At 37.7% G+C, this 13,894-nt stretch overlaps 1 pseudogene; it reads right to left on the bottom strand.

Annotated features, from left to right (window-relative positions):
• Nucleotides 1-4,305: 4,305 nt before the first annotated feature.
• The window catches only part of LOC149177578 (alpha-mannosidase At3g26720 pseudogene), a 36,548-nt pseudogene continuing 26,959 nt past the window's right edge, over nucleotides 4,306-13,894 (bottom strand).

Genomic DNA, 13,894 nt, shown 5'->3' on the forward strand with positions numbered 1-13,894 from the left:
TTTCTTGTTTATGGGATGGTGGAGAGAGATAGTCACATGAATGGAGAGGATGAATATGAGGTGTATTGATGGAAGGGTGGATGATAGGTTATAGGTTTTGGATTGTAGCCATGAAATCTTACACTGTGTGTAATCTTACAAAACAAGGGAAAGGTTGACAGACATGGTATAAGCTTCTTCCTTGTGTTCTTCTTTTCCTCTTTTTTTTTTTTTATGTTTTTCCTTTTTTTCTTGAGACAAATAGGCTACCTCTGAGGAGTTTTTCAACCTGCATGCCTACCCTAGGTTCCACAAAGGAGGTTTTCACCTAGGGATTTTTATTATTTTTTTCACTCTTTTTTTCTCTTGGGCTTCCTCAGAGAGTTTTTCAACACTTGAGTTGGCCTCAGATGCCTCATAGAGGTTTTCATCTAGGCCTTTTTATTTTTATTTTTATTTTTTTCAAACTTTTAGGAATGTTGTGGACTAGAAGCTATGAAAATCCCAATAAAATTTAATTCTTTGTTGACTGAACTCATAAATTATTCCTTGGACATAGGTTTCCTCTATAGATTCAAACTATAGCCATTTACAAGGGAATTCCTTCCTCATCAATGGTTCTAATTTGGATAGATCCATTTTCATGACACTTTTCTACTAGATATGGACCCAACTATCTTGTCATTAGCTTCCCTTTAAAATATTTGAACCTATAAGTGTATAACAGGGCCCAATCCCCTTCTTGAAAAGTCTTTTCCTTGATATTATTGTTATGTGAGACCTTCCTTTGTAGTTGTATGACTTCAGTGTATAGGAGATCTTGCACTATGAACTCATTTAATCCATTCAGTTGGAGCACCATTTATTGTTGTGTTGTAGTAACATCTAAGTCCAACTGCGCTTCCATCCTCAAAGTGTTATATTCAAACTCAATAGAAAGAAAATTATTCTTCCCATAGACCAAATCATATGGAGTGAATCCAGTTGTGGTTTTCCAAGTGGTGTTGTAGGCCCAAGTGGCCTCTACTAGTCTCTCTGCCTAATCTTTCATACTGCTGCTAACAAACTTAGTGAGGATGCTCTCCAATGCTCTATTTGTGACCTCTACATTCCCATTTTCTTGAGGGTGATAGGCAGTGGATGTATTGTGCTTGATATGGTGTTTCCTCATGAGATATTCTATCAAATTTGATTTGAATTGTGCTCCTTGATCAGTGACTACTTCACTTGGATACCCCAAACTTGTAGAAGATGTTTTATCTTAAAAGATCAACCACTTTATGCTCAGTTTCTTCTTTGAATACCTTTGTCTCGGCCCACTTTGTCAAGTAATTAGTGCACACAATAATGTACCTCTTTTGTCATGATGGTGGACCAATTGGGCCAGTGAAATCCATGCCCCACTTTTCAAATGGCTTTAAGGCCACTTGGGGTTGTAAGGTAATTTCATCCCTAGGTGTGGGTTTTCCCATCCTTTGGCACTGATCACATCTACTGGTGTATATCCTTGGATCTTTATGTAAAGTGGGCCAATAGTAACCATCATGTAAAACTTTAAAGGCTATCCTTTTAGCAGCAAAATGACCCCCACAAGGTCGATCATGACATGCTAAGAGGATGTCAAAGACCTCCTCTTCTCTTGCACATCTCCTCAAGATCTGATCTAGTCCCAATATGAAAATATTTCCCCCAATCCAAGTGAAAGGAGATCTTTTCCTTACAATCTTTCTTTTCTCTCTAGATGATATATTAGGAGGGAACCTTCCAACGACTAAGTAGTTTGCTATGTCAGCAAACCAAAGAGAAAGAACCGAGATGGAAAAGAGGTGTTCATCTGGAAGTTGATCATCCACCATTTCTTCATTACATGTAGGTAAGGTTAACCTGTACAAAAAATCTACAACCACATTTTATTTCCTTGGTTTGTCAATAATAGTCAAATAAAATTGTTGTAACAATAAAAACCACCTAATTATCCTAGCATTGACACCAAGTTTATTCATCAAATATTTAATGGTTCCATGATCAGCATGAACAAAATTCTGATACCCAGTGATTTAGTGCCTGAATTTGTTTAAAGAATGTACTACAACAAAGGGTTCTTTTTCAATGACAATATAATTCAACTCATATTTAGACAAATTCTTACTAGTGAAATAGATAACATAATGAAACTTATCCTCTACTTTTCCCAAGGCTCGCCCCCATAGCTTTATCTCATGCATCAGTATGGATATGGAAAGGCAATGCATAGTTGGGACCCCTCAGGATGGGTTCGATGGCCAATTTTTCTTTCAATGCTTCAAGGGCCTCCTGACAATTGTTGGTCCAACAAAAATCTGAATCTTTGGCCAATAACCCAAACAAAGGTGAAGCCACTTTACTGAAGTCTTTGATGAATCTCTTCAAATACCCAGCTAGTCCTAAGAAACTCCTGACATCTCTTTGATTTTGAGGGGCAATGACCCTTTTGATGATGGAAATTTTGTTTGGTTCAACCTGTATCCCTTCCTTGGATATATAATTGCCAATGATATTCCCCTCATTTATCAAGAACTCACATTTCTAAGGGCTTAGAGAGAGATTAATTTCAATGCATTTCTTCAATAATTTACACAAATTGGAGAGAGCTTCATGGAAGTCACATCCATAAGTAGTGAAATCATCCATGTATATTTCAACAGAGTCACGAACTAGTTCAACAAAAATACTAAAACAATACCCTCTAGAAAGTAGTAGGGGCATTACACAAACCAAATGGAAGAAATCTATAAGAAAAGGTACCCCAAGGACATGTGAATGTGGTCTTATCTTGGTCTTCAAGTTTGATCTAGGTTTGGTTCTATCCACTAAATCCATCCAGGAAGGAGAAGAATTTCTTCCTTGTAAGGCCATCTAGGACTTCGTCAATGAAGGAAAAAGGAAAGTGGTCCTTCTTTGTAGCCTTGTTAAGTGCCCTTTAATCAACACATATTCTCCACTTCCCATTCTTCTTAGGAACTAAAACAATAGGTGACACCCACTCACTATCTAGAATGGGGTATATGAACCCTACATCTATTAATTTTTGTAGTTCTTCTTTCACAGTGTTCATCCTTCTTTGGGGTTGACACACATGCTTGCATCCCTCATTGATGTAAATATGATGAGTATAAACTAAGGGATTCACACCTTTAATTTCCTTATGTTAGCACTCAGAATGAACCTCAAGGCTGAGAAGAGGCAATTCCGAGGTAACCACAGACCAAGCTTTCGATTTGGCATCTAGCCTTGCCAAACCAGAGAGGTCTCTCTCTTTGCCAACAAGATGTGGTTGCAATAAATGAAATTTTAGGCTAGCTATGGAGTGTGGGGATTTGTTTGAAAGGTTTTTGGGTCGAAAACAACAAGAGAAAGGACCATTGGGCTATGGGGTCGATGCTAGTTTCTGCCGGCAAACTTGGGGCAAAGTAAGTGCAATGTTCAACCAGATAAAATATTACAAATGTGAGAAGAATAGGGGAGAAAGCCCGCTGCCCTGCAGGCATAAAACAGGGGATGGATCTACAATAGTAGCGTTAGATGAAAGAGAAAGACATGGTTACTTAGCAGAGCATCTAATAGAGGATGGATTCTGCCAAGACAACCACTACATTTAACAACAAAATCACCATGAAAGGAGCATCATGTGTAGATGGATTCCTAACACATATCTTAGATAATGTTGTAAGAAGGTAGAAAAACAAAATATGTAAGTGAATTACAGGAAAAACATACTAGACATTAACACCGTCATGGATCCTAGGCCTAAAGGGCAAAAACTGCTTTATTAAAATGATATTCAATAAAACTTTACACAGTCCCAAGCAGCCTCTCTCTGCTGCAAAAATTGAACCTCTACATCTTAAAACTAATCCTATTTATAATATTACAAAATCATTTAAATTTCCTCCACATAGGAAATAAAAAAAAAATAAAATAAAAAAAATCTAATAATGAAATCCTATTTTAAAACACTAAACAATATGATCAATTAATTTGCAACTAAAACTCCAAACTGTCTTGAGAACCATGAGAAATAATTTTGGAAAACCCAAATTCAGTGAAGGTTTTCCAAGTGGATTAATATCATTGTATCTGCTCCTTTATGTGTGGAACCATATTCCACAAAATCTTCCTTTTTACTGCTATTTCACCCTTTGATTGCTGATATTAAGCCCAAAAATCTGAGATTTTCCTCAACCACTACTAGATTTGTGCCTGGCAACTCTGATATTTCAGTTTTCACCATTAATTTTCCTCTTTTACTCCATTTCCTCGAATCTGGGACTTAATTATTCTATGGTTTTATTCATAAAAATATCTCCAGAACTTCACACCTTTCATTTCACTCTTGTTCATCCTATTGACAGCGTTAGAAATGCCCCCACCAACTCCTATGACCTTAATTTTTTCCTCATTATTTTTGACAGGTGGAGGAAAATCCTCTAATGGGGAAAGTACATGTTTTGAAATCTCAGGAATTTTGAAACCATTAGCCCCTTCCTGTGATTTGATACCTGTATAATTTCCTAGAGGTACAAGTTGTGACTCTATTATCTTTCCATCATAATCTTTGACAACTAGTGATTCATTGTTTACTAGCACTCTTATAGTCTCTTTTTGCTTCCAACCGAGACCATTATATGCGACTACAACCATGCTCTTCCCAAGTAGAAGGTTTTCTTCTATTGGTGGGAAAAAACTGATGTTTAGGTTACCACATTGTTCAAACTTTGTCGATGTATTCAGGCATCCATAAGATTTTGAACTCGTCAAGCAGGAAAGAGCTGAATTCACTACCTCTTCTACCTAAGAAGCTCTGATTGCAAGGGATTTAGCATAGTCACTAGCTGCATGGCTTTTCTTAGTGCCAGTAATAGCATCATGATGCTATGCAATAGCGAAAGCATCACCTAGAATGTCTATTGTTGGGGCCATAATCTCTTCTCCCAACTAGGAACTCAAATTGTTGTGCAACAACATAGTAACCACTCAGGAAGTGAACATATCCCTTCAGAGCTGGCCTACTTGTGAAATATCCTGTCCAGTAAGAATGTTCACCGTCTGCATACCTTATTCACATAGTGGATTAACTTGTCCATTTGGCTGAACCAAGAATCCTCATATAGATATTCAAAGTCATTTCCCATTGTCCACATAATATGATTTGTACAGGTAACATTAGCTTGAGTTATTGCTGCTTCGACAAAATCATCAACACGTTGTTTAAAATTGCTGTCAAAAAGTGGAGCATCACCCTGACTTGGAGGAGAATTATCATCCCCATAAAAATTTTCATATTGAAAACGGTCTGGAGGATTATAGTGAACAGGAAATGCATCAGTAAATATCTGAGTAGAGGGACCAAATGTCTTGGAACCCTGCCATACAACCTCCAAGGTCTTCTGATTTATTCGGTTTTCTCTGTCCTGGTAGTCAAGCCGTGCGAAAAATAGAGAGTCGAACCCAAGCTCTACACCTAGCAAATATGCTTGAACTGCAGAATGCCCAAAAGGATCAATCTGCCATCTAATACGCGGGGTTTTATAAAATTTCTGCTTGATAAAATGGTGTCCAAGTGTTGTCTAATCAATCATGTCTATATAATTGTGTTGATGCTTCATCAAGCATACACCAGCCACCATTTACAAATTCCAGCTGGCCTGAATCAACTAGTTCCTTGACTTGTCCCTGCTTCTCCTCTTCGATAGTCTTAGACAAACACAAAGTAACCTGCAATAAGTAACAAACAATGCGACTGACATTTTACTCTCTACAGCAAAAAAACATTTCACAACCATAGTTGTTTTCGAGTCCCTTTTCGGTACATAGGCTCTACGCGCAACGGTAAAGGGCTACACGCAACACCATTTCTTCTTGCATTGTAGCTCAACTTCATAATCCTTGTCCCGAATCATTTTTTTTACCATATCAGTCATCATACCTGTATCTGTCAAATTCCCTCTCTAACAGTGTAATTAAAAGTTTTCTTCATCTATCAAGAATCCCCGCAAGGATACTTCATAACCCAAGGTTTGGCATGAACCAACAAGTAAGCATATTGAACGCATCGAGCTTTCAAATTTTAGACTTGGCACTATGATCAGGATGGTAAAACTAACTATTTGTTCAATCATGCTTGGTATGAGTTGATGTCCTAAATGCTCATAGGGTCTAGCACCTGCATAATGGATAATTTGACAGCTGACAAGTCACTCGAAACTGTACATCATGAATCTAAGCCTACAAATCATATGGGGACTCAAAAGCACCATATTTATCCATCACTTTATGCAAATCCTCTCTCTATGCAACCAATAGTGATGCCTTTGTGATGACCTGCAAATGCCGAAGTTCGAGTAGCATACTCTGAAGCAAATAATGGTTTAGCTAATATTTTTTCCAACAAGTGTAGCTGACCAAAAGGAACATATGCGGGTAAATTGGGCACTTTGTACCATTGTATATATTATGATTTTATTGATTTCATGTTTTCATTTGATTTCTTCTAGATAACCTCAGAGGAGATTTTATCTGCATCAGGAGATGGTCTGAAGGTTACTCCATCTGTCCCTTCATGGCTTTCAAGAGCTTGTAGCGATGATGTTTCTTTTAAAGTCAAATCATAATCATCCTCTTTCGAAGAAGTATTTGCATCATCCCTTCTTCGTCTGAACCAATCAAGCTATTTCTGGATACCTTAGAGGGGCACTAATATAGATAGTCTCTGAAAAGAGTTTTGAATAGGACCTAGACCCAGTACCAATTGTTCACCTTCATTTCGTATTGCCTTTTGCAACCTCGATCATTTTCTTTGCACCACAAGCCCTTCTATAAACAGTTTCAAAAGCATTTATAGGCGAGATGTTATCTCTACAAACAAGTACTTTGTTGCTGCCTAATTTAAACAACAGCTGGTTGGGAAAGCAATCGTCCCATCAAACGAGCATCAATGTTCATTTGACCATATCTTCTGATCCAGCAGCCAGTTTTCAGAGTGTGATATAATGTTGAAAAGCTCTTTCCAAGCTGCTTTTGATGGACACACTTGTGACATGTTTTGTGCTAAATATCATGTGAAAACATCTAACCAAACCAAACCTAGTAAGAGGCCCATTTTGATCACTGTAGGAAGGCCAAATGACTAACTCTAATAGTGGCGACCATACAAAGTTAGTCTTTTTAAAGCTTAATGTAATTTTCACCTCAAAACATGTTTTGAGGTGAGAACAGAGTATTTTGTTTTTATTATCATTTTTTATGTAATTTCATGTTCCTATATGTAATATTAATTCCCAGCTACTCCTAAGCATCAATCCATACTGCCTAGCTACAAACATTGCAAAAATCAAGTCAGCATGAGCTAATCCACTTGCAAAAGCAAAAAGTGAAACAAGCATTAAAAAATAGGTTTTCAAAAGGCAAAGAAGATTGGAAAAGTGGGTTTTCAAAAAGTAAAAATCAAAATGTTGCTCATATATAAAACCCCTTTCATTCTACCTTCATTTAATTATGTCATTTTCAAGTCAAATAAACCAAAGGAGAGAAGAAAGAAGCAATTTCAAAGTGATTTTTAGCAAAACAGGGGCGGCGCTGCGCGTAGGCAACTAGCTCTACGCTTCTAGAGGATTTTTGCCTAGCGCTGCGTGTAGGGAGGAAGGAACTGTGCGTAGGGCATTGTGCTGCACGTAGGAAAGTTTTCGACAATGTTAATTTGAACGGGTGCTACGTGTAGGAGCCCGCGTTGTGCGTCTATGCAGGAGCACTGCGCGTAGGGCAACAAACCATAAAAACACTCCAAACTTCAGATTTTTGCCAAATTTCCTCCAAATTTCACCTTGTACAAGTAAGTACTATCACCTTGCTTGATGATTGGCTTGCATATGTGAAGTTTTAGACAATTTTTCATTCCTAAGATAAAACAATAGTTTTTCACTATAAACCCTAGTCATTTTTGTTTCTCCCATTGCCTAGTTTCATAACTAAACCCCTTAAACATCATTCCCTTCACCCTCATCTACATTTCACCATCTATCACTCATTCCATAAACCCTCCCCTCACTCTCATGGTTTGTCCATAACTACCTAAGCTCACTCAAACTCATCCCTACAAACCCTAGAGTATCCCATTCATTCCCTTTTATTGTCTAAAATTGTGCAAACTAAGAAAACTGGATAAACATGAATAGAGGTGACTCTGATTATGATGGGGAGGATACAACAAGTGATAATTCAGTTTAGAGGAGAAGGCAACAGAGAAAACCTCATAAGGGAGGTAAAATTAATAGAGAAGAGCCAACCAATTTAGCAAAACTACAAGCCTCTCCATTAGCAGTTTCTTGTTTCAGACACCTTGGATGTTATGAGTTCTATGAATTAGTGGAGAGAGTTCAGTTTCATCATGAATTGGCTAGACTCTTTGTAGCCAACTTGTATAACAACGAAGTGACTCTTGCTGGGGTGACTTTCACAGTGTCACCATCTATAATTTCAGAGGCCACCAGAATTCTTGATGTTGGTAAGAAATGGTATAAGGCTCAGGACCTTGATAAGAATTATTATGAGCCTTACATTAAGCCTTAGTGCAGAAGTTAGGTGAAGAGACTTTTCCCCTTAAAATTTTTGGAGAACAGGTATGTCCCCTTGATGAGGATTATCATCAAATATTTCACTTGTGAGGGCAGATTTTCCAAGTTGTACACTTACCATATCAGGCTCCTCATGCACTTTACAAGGGTGAAGATGTTGAACCTCCCCTACTTTTTGTTTAGAAACATTGATAAGATGGCTTACATTGTGCAGAAGAAGCCATACCCTCAGCAGATGAACATCATATATCATTACTCCTTAATCAAGATTATTGTTCTTCACCATCTCAGTCTTCTAAATATCACTTGGGAGACTTTCATGACTCATGACATGTTCAGGGAACCCCAAATTCCTCCATCCATGGTGCAAGAAACAGGTGGGCCTTCTACTCATGTTGAAATAGGAGAGGAATACAAAGAGACAAAAACTACTGAGGTGTTGGTATTCTTGACATATCACAGAGGTACAAGGAAATTATTTGTAGCTGCTAGGCAAGTGTTTGCTCCACAAGAGGTGGAAGGGACCTTGCCTTCTTCATCAGTTCACAGGCAAATGTTATCTCCATAGGGTGTGGAAGGGGCTTTGCCTTCTACATCAACAAAGCAAGTACAGGTTGAGTAGTTGAACAAAGGGAAGGAAAAGGTACAGGAGGATGACTTGGATGATGAGAAAGAAAGGGAGTTTTAGTTGGAAGAACATGATGAGCTCGAGTAGCATGACACTGAGGTTATTGAGTTAGAGGCACAATATCAAGGAACCATCAAAGACATCATCATACAGGAAAGGGAAGCTCAAACACAAGCTTTGGTGGACAACCTAGAGAGAGCCAAGTATGTCATCACATACTTAGAATAGGAAAACAAATAGTTGAGTGACAAACAAGTCCTCATGGAGCTAGAAGTGCTCAAAGCAAGGATGTAAAGTAACAAAGAGGCTCATGTCACTTTGACTCCTATCAAGCAAGAAATTGAAAATGATAAGGAGACTTGGCTTGAGAGAGTCAAAATACATCTTGAAGGACTCATTGAGAAGGCCAATAGGGACAAGAAAATGCTTAGACACATGGCATACCATTACATGACCTGCAATAAAATTTGTAACATGAGGATCAGAAAGTTGAAGGCTAGGTTAAGGAGGGCTTTAGAAGGCAAAAAGAAGGAGGATAGATTAAATATGTTGGCTTAAGCCTCCTTGGCTAATCAAAGCAGTTGATGGTGGTGCCTCATACCAATTTTGTGCAGTTTTTGAGGAAATTTTGTCATTTTTGACTTTTGGAAATTCAATACACAAAAAATCTGCCCAAAAGCACAGTGCATCGGCACTACGCTTTTTCTAGAGGCACCCAATGCACAAATGGCTTGCATTTTTGGATTTAGGGCATCAAGGACATGCACCTTAGAAATTTTCAGAATTTTTGGAGCAGATTTAGTCCACCAAAAGGTCCAAAAGCACTCAAAATTTGACCTTTCTGCCAGTTCTTGGACACACAGAAGCAGCCTTGGGAGAATCCATTTTTTAGGGGGCAAATGAGCTCCAAATCCAGAAATTCTAGGTGTTCTAGAAACTAGACTTGTAGAAATTTCCAATGAGCTATCTTGGGCTCAATTTGGATGAAGGGAAGGCCTCCAAAGGTGCACTCAAAGTGGCGCTATGCGTAGGACCAGTGGCGCTATGCATAGGGCATTTTTACTCAGGATAAATGTTTTGTTAAATTTTGACCATTTTCTTGTTTTCTATCTCATGGAGGTGAATCTACTGATGTAATTAAGGCCATGGTTTGTAAATGTAATAATCAAACACTAGTAGATGGTAGATTCATTAGATAAAAATTGGATTTGATGGTAGTGAATCAGTTTCCCCTCTTTTAGAGGCAAGTTGTTTGACTGTCTAGATTCCTGTTCCTTGTTTAGAAATGGTTGAAACAACTCCTCTTCTCATGGTTTCGACCCTTGATGGTTAGGATGAGTGATTTGAATGTCTATATCATGTATTTTGTTTGCCATTGGCAAGGGTTGGATTCAGCTAGATGCTCATGTACTTAACACATATCATTTTGTAGCAGTTTTGGCAGGAAACTAATAAAGCTGCAGCTATTTTTATGGGATCCCTGTGGTATGGCTTTTAGCATGTGTTTCTTCTTCTGTTAATATGTTCTCATGTTATTTATGTATGCCTCTTTCATATAATTTCTTCTCATTGGTTTTTTTCAAGTTAGATAGGTGGAATACATTAGGTTTTAATGCTCTGCCTTGGGAAAACACCAGTATTTCATGATTTTTTCTACTATTTAGGAAGGATTCATGACTTTCTCATTCCCTTCTTAGATCCTCACCAGTCTAGTATTTCACCCCATCAAGCCTAAGGTGTTGAATATCTTACCTACCTTGCCCCATAGAATCCCCTGCAATTTTGACTTAGTTTCCCAAACCCAAATTGCCCAGCTCCTCCTGATCTGGCAAAAAACACCAACAAATTCAATCAAAACCTTTTGAGCTACTATACCTAGCATAAAATCTTGTTCCTGGTCCAGTCATCTTGACTGAGATTCATAAGGAGAGAGCCCTCTCCTGGCTTGGTAGGGCTAGCTACCAGGTTAAGCTTGGTTTGTGGTTACCCTAGAATTGCCTCCATTCAGCCTGAGGTCAATTTAGGCGATAACACCTTATAATCCCAAGAAAAATCATCTAGGTGTTGCCTCAACATTTTGCACAATTTTTCTTCCTGTTTGGCCGAGAGAGAAGGGTTGATATTTAAGGTTCTAGATGGGCCAAAATCTACAATATTGACATGTTATATACTTGAGTCAATAGGGTATAAGTCAATCCAAGGATTAGTCCCATATTATTTTATCAACTCATCAATTAGTATGGTAGTGGGAGTTTGGTTAAGAAGGATATGGTCAATGAGGTCATCATCATGAGGTTCCCCCCCTCCTATAATAGTATCTAGAGTGCATATTGGGTGGTGGGTGGTGAGATATAGTTCATCTTCTTCCTCCTATTCTAACCACAAGGGTAAGTCATGCTCTATAGAAGGCTAAGGAGGAGGATACAATACTAGTTGTTTCGATAGATGTCCATTCTTAATGGTCATGTTCCTAGACCTACAACTAATGTAAGCATTAGCAATATCTAACCACAATCTTCCTATGATGAGAGGATAGCCATTAAACTTGGTTTTGGGTTGGAGAGCTAGGAAATCAATAGGATACTCCCAAGAGTCAATGGAGACCATAACATATTCAACCACTCCCTGAGGAGCTATTGTGGATCTATTTGCAAGCTGTAGCACTGTGGTTGTCTTTCTCAAAGTCCATTGGAGATTTATCTTTAGCATGGTTTCCTTAGTCATCACAATTATTGCAGCCCCAAGATCAATCAAGTTATTAGGACTATAAGGCCATCAATGTGCACATCTACTACTGGGCTTCCAGGGTCTAGATATTTTGTGAATATCACCCTCCCAAGCATCAAATTAGATAATTTCCCAACAACATTTATTGTGGGGGTGTCTTTTTTTCTTCCCTCGAGATTTTTGAAAAAATTCTCCTAGATGAGCTTATTATATATGGGAACATCTTTAATAGCCTAGAGAAGGGGTATCTTAACACACAAATTATTTAATTCTCCCAGAATTTCAACCTCTTTTCAGGTGTTCTCACTAGGGTGGATCAATCTCTTAGGAAAAGGAGGTGGATTGAATTGAGGAACACTCTCTTCCTTCTCTTATTCAAGCTCTTTAGGTGGAGAAGGTGGGTGTTTATCTGAAAGCACTCCTAGACCAAAGGTTAATCTCTTGGATTTCCACAACATAAGTAAGATAGGATCTCTCTCCACTATAGACCTGTTGTGATTGCTTGTTGTTCAAGTTTAGATTGGGTTGATAAGGAATTTGAGGTTTCTTAGGTGGATTAGGATGTGTGAGTTGTGGTTGAGGTTGGGGTGTGTTATCACTCCATAATTTTTTGAGGTTGTGAAAAAATCACAGAGGTAACCACATAACCACTTTCAAAACTGGGAATCTAGCCCTTCCAATTTCATAGAGGGACCTCTCTTTATGATTTAGTTTTGTTTGACTTAAGGTATTAGGCTAGTTATTAAGTTCAGGTTTGGGTTTTTTGTGTTTTTTGGTTGAAATTGGGAAGAAAGGCCATTGGGCGATTGGAGTTACAAGTTTGAGGTGATCAAATATAGAGTTTGCAGGCTAAACTTAAAGGGAAACTTAGACAATTTCACTGGATCCTTCAAGATCTATGATGTGAAGGAGAGGAAATGATTTAGAACTCTAATTAAAAAACAGAGCAGTTATGAATTCTGATTTTAATCTTCAGTGGAAAACATAAAAAATATTCTTAAGCTAGAGACAGAGTGTACATTCAAACACATTATGTTCTTTATCTTCTTAGAATAGTTCATATTTTAGAATCACATATGAGAATAAAAAAAACAAATTGACAAAGAGAGATGCACTTCACCAATAAAAATGACACAAGAATCCTGTAATGATTGCGTTGGATTATTGAAAATCTAATCAATGGTGGCTCTGTGAGCTTCTTTAGAATACAAGTCTTTTTCTTTAAATAAGTCCCAACCATTCATAATTTGAATTATGAAGTACTTATGGAAAATATTAAAAATATCTTGATTATGAAAATCAAGATAGGATCCTAAAAATATCTAACAACTGATTACAAAAGTAGTACAAAAATTTAGCAATTTTCGAACTGCTTGAACTGCTGGCCCTATTATTGAGGATGACTATTGATGACCGAGCCTCCAAATTTTTTGTGTTGTTTTCCTTGTTGTCGAAGATAAAAGTTACTCAAGTAATTCACACAGTTTGTCCCATCTATCTTTAGTAGGGATAAAAAATTTAGCTAGTTTTTTTATAGGCCTCATCGACACCTATGTACTTCTGGAAAGTTGGTTTGATGATGAACAAATGTTTGAGCTCATGACTGATGAACAAGTCAAAATATAAGGCCTCCAGGAATGCTTTCCCTGTTATGTGCCCCTTTATACTTGCAAATCTTGACTTATCTTGGGCAATAGTGGATATTTTCTCCTAGTACTCTGTCAAGCTCATAATTTTATCTTCCCTACCAATCAATCTTTGTAGACCTTTCTTGTTCAGTACCTGCATCTTCTTATGAAATCTTTCTATACTAGTATCTAGACTTTGACACTTATTGTCAAGTTGTAGCATAATGTTCCTCTTGGTGTGCATCCTCCTCACTTCTAGAATAGTCTCTATCTTGTCTTGAATTCCTAGTTTCTCTAATTCTTCTTTGTTTTTGGAATTCAAG

The sequence above is a fragment of the Pinus tabuliformis genome, chromosome 4_1 (genome assembly GCF_031772625.1).
Source record: "Pinus tabuliformis cultivar Carrire ecotype Pingquan chromosome 4_1, CPIR1, whole genome shotgun sequence".
In the NCBI taxonomy this organism is placed as follows: Eukaryota; Viridiplantae; Streptophyta; class Pinopsida; order Pinales; family Pinaceae; genus Pinus; species Pinus tabuliformis.